Source organism: Rutidosis leptorrhynchoides, chromosome 6 (genome assembly GCF_046630445.1).
Source record: "Rutidosis leptorrhynchoides isolate AG116_Rl617_1_P2 chromosome 6, CSIRO_AGI_Rlap_v1, whole genome shotgun sequence".
In the NCBI taxonomy this organism is placed as follows: domain Eukaryota; kingdom Viridiplantae; phylum Streptophyta; class Magnoliopsida; order Asterales; family Asteraceae; genus Rutidosis; species Rutidosis leptorrhynchoides.
Genome location: NC_092338.1, coordinates 223,445,477 through 223,448,655, shown reverse-complemented (window position 1 = coordinate 223,448,655; position 3,179 = coordinate 223,445,477).

The following is a 3,179-nucleotide window of genomic DNA, read 5'->3' as shown; positions in this document are numbered from 1 at the left end:
TTCTGGTTTTACTAAGACGACTTCCCATCCTTGGTCTTGTGGAAAATAACCGTTATGACCATTGGCTAGGAAGCATGTTGTAATGTCGTCAAAAGGACGAGGGTTTCATAATGTTCAACAGCCGCATAATAATCTAAAAACCTTGTTTCTCACCCCAACTACTGAATCCGTCACTTGTGGGAAGGTCTTATTTAAAAACTACAGTCCGATGTTCTTTTTCTCACTTCGGTAAGAAGCGAACATCACTAACCCGTAAGCATAACATGCTTCTTTATGTTGCATGTTAGAAGCTCTTTCTAATTCACAAAATCTTATGTTGGGATATATTGAGTCAAAATAGGTTCTTAACCCGTAGCGTAAAATTGCATTTGGGTTCCCCGCATTTAATGCTTTAAAGAAAACAAGGCGTAACTTACGGTCTCCCCAATGTGATATACCCCACCTATCAAAGGAAAGCCTTTTATAAACTAAGGCATTTCTGGAAAGTCTTTCAAATATTTGAAAAGTTAATTTCGCCATAACTAAATGTGCTGATGAATTCTGACCGACTTTAGACAAGATTTCCTCAATCATATCCTCTGTTAGGTCTTCTAAAATATTCGGTTGTCTACTCTTAACGTCCATTTTATTTTTATACTGTAAAATAGACAAGGATTAGATTCGTAAAAGATAATTAACAAACAATACAAGCAATTTGTTTTTTTACATAGAACATAAAAGTACATGCACACTATAATACATATAATATACAACATGATTACAACCCTCTAATCTGAATCGCTGGTTTCTTCTTCTTCGGACTTGGTTCGTTTTCCTAATTTTCTAGGAATATATGGTGTTCCTCTAATACGAGCCGTCATTTTCCACAATGGTTTAGAGAAACCTGGTGGTTTAGAGGTTCCTGGGTCATTATTACATTTTAGGAAATACGGATGTTGTCGATACATATAAAGTTCATCGGGGTTGGAATCGAGTTTCTCTATTTTTATACCTTTTCCCTTATTATTTTCTTTCGCTTTATTAAATTGGGTCGACATAATTTCTATAACATCATCGGAATCCTCATCGGGATCCGATTCATTGAAAAATTGGTAATCTTCCCAATATTTTGCTTCTTCGACGGAAACACCATTGACCATTATTAACTTTGGTCCGTTGGTTGAGGATTTTTTTTATTTAATCGATTTACTATAGGTATCAATATTTCTTCCTCCGAAACCTCTTCTTCTGGTTCCTCCTCTTCCGATTCCTCCTCTTCTGGTTCCTCTTCTTCTGGTTCCTCCTCTTCTGGTTCCTCCTCTTCCGGTTCCTCTTCGGGAATTTGTGAATCTTCCCAAAATATATTCGACTCTTCATTATTATTAGGTGAATCAATGGGATTTGTACTAGAGGTAGACATCTATCACACAATATCAAACACGTTAAGAGATTAATATATCACATAATATTTACATGTTAATAATATATAGTTTCCAACAAAAATGTTAAGCAATCGTTTTTGAAGAAAAACACGGTCGAAGTCCAGACTCACTAATGCATCCTAAAAAACTCGGTAAGACACACTAATGCAATTTTCTGGTTCTCTAAGACCAACGCTCGGATACCAACTGAAATGTCCCGTTCATATTGATTATAAACGTTTCATATTAATTGATTTCGTCGCGAGGTTTTGACCTCTATATGACACGTTTTTCAAAGATTGCATTCATTTTTAAAACAACCATAACCTTTATTTTATCTATAAAGGTTTAAAAGCATTACGTAGACTATCAAATAATGATAATCTAAATTATACCGTTTACACACGACCATTACATAATGGTTTACAATAAGAATATATTACATCAAAAATAAGTTTCTTGAATGCAGTTTTTACATAATATCATACAAGCATGGACTCTAAATCTTGTCCTTATTTTAGTATGTAACAGCGGAAACTCTTAATAATCACCTGAGAATAAACATACTTAAAACGTCAACAAAAATATTGGTGAGTTATAGGTTTAACCTATATATTATCAAATCATAATAATAGACCACAAGATTTCATATTTCAATATACATTCCATACATAGAAATAAAAATCATTCATATGGTGAACACCTGGTAACCGACATTAACAAGATGCATATAAGAATATCTCCTATCATTTCGGGAAATCCTTCAGACATGATAAAAACAACATCGAAGTACTAAAGCATCCGGTACTTTGGATAGGGTTCGTTAGGCCCAATAGATCTATCTTTAGGATTCGCATCAATTAGTAGATCGGTTTACTAATTCTTAGGTCACCAAGCAAAAGGGGCATATTCGGCTTCGATCATTCACCCATATAATGTAGTTTCATTTACTTGTGTCTATTTCGTAAAACATTTATAAAACTGCATGTATTCTCATCCCAAAATATTAGTTTTTAAAAGTGGGACTATAACTCACTTTCACAGATTTTTACTTCGTCGGGAAGTAAGACTTGGCCACTGGTCGATTCACGAACCTATAACAAATATGTACATATATATTAAAGTATGTTCAAAATATATTTACAACATTTTTAATACGTTTTAATGTTTTAAGTTTATTAAGTCAGCTGTCCTCGTTAGTAACCTACAACTAGTTGTCCACAATTAGATATACAGAAATAAATCGATATATATATATTATCTTGAATCAATCCATGACCCAGTGTACACACGTCTCAGGCTAGATCACAACTCAAAGTATATATATTTTTGAAATCAACCTCAACCCTGTATAGCTAACTCCAACATTACTGCATATAGAGTGTCTATGGTTGTTCCAAATAATATATGTACATGGGTCGATATGATATGTCAAAATATTTGCATACGTGTCTATGGTATCCCAAGATTACATAATATATTAGAATACATGTATAATACAATATAAGTTAGCTAGGATATGATTTTTATAGAATTATTACAATATTTCCCGTAGCTACAACAATCAAAAAATATCCAATCTTGTTTTACCCATAACTTCTTCGTTTTAAATCCGTTTTGAGTGAATCAAATTGCCGTGGTTTCATATTGAACTCTATTTTATGAATATAAACAGAAAAAGTATAGGTTTATAGTCGAAAATATAAGTTACAAGTCATTTTTTTAAGAGGTAGTCATTTCAGTCGAAAGAACGACGTCTTGATGACCATTTTGAAAAAT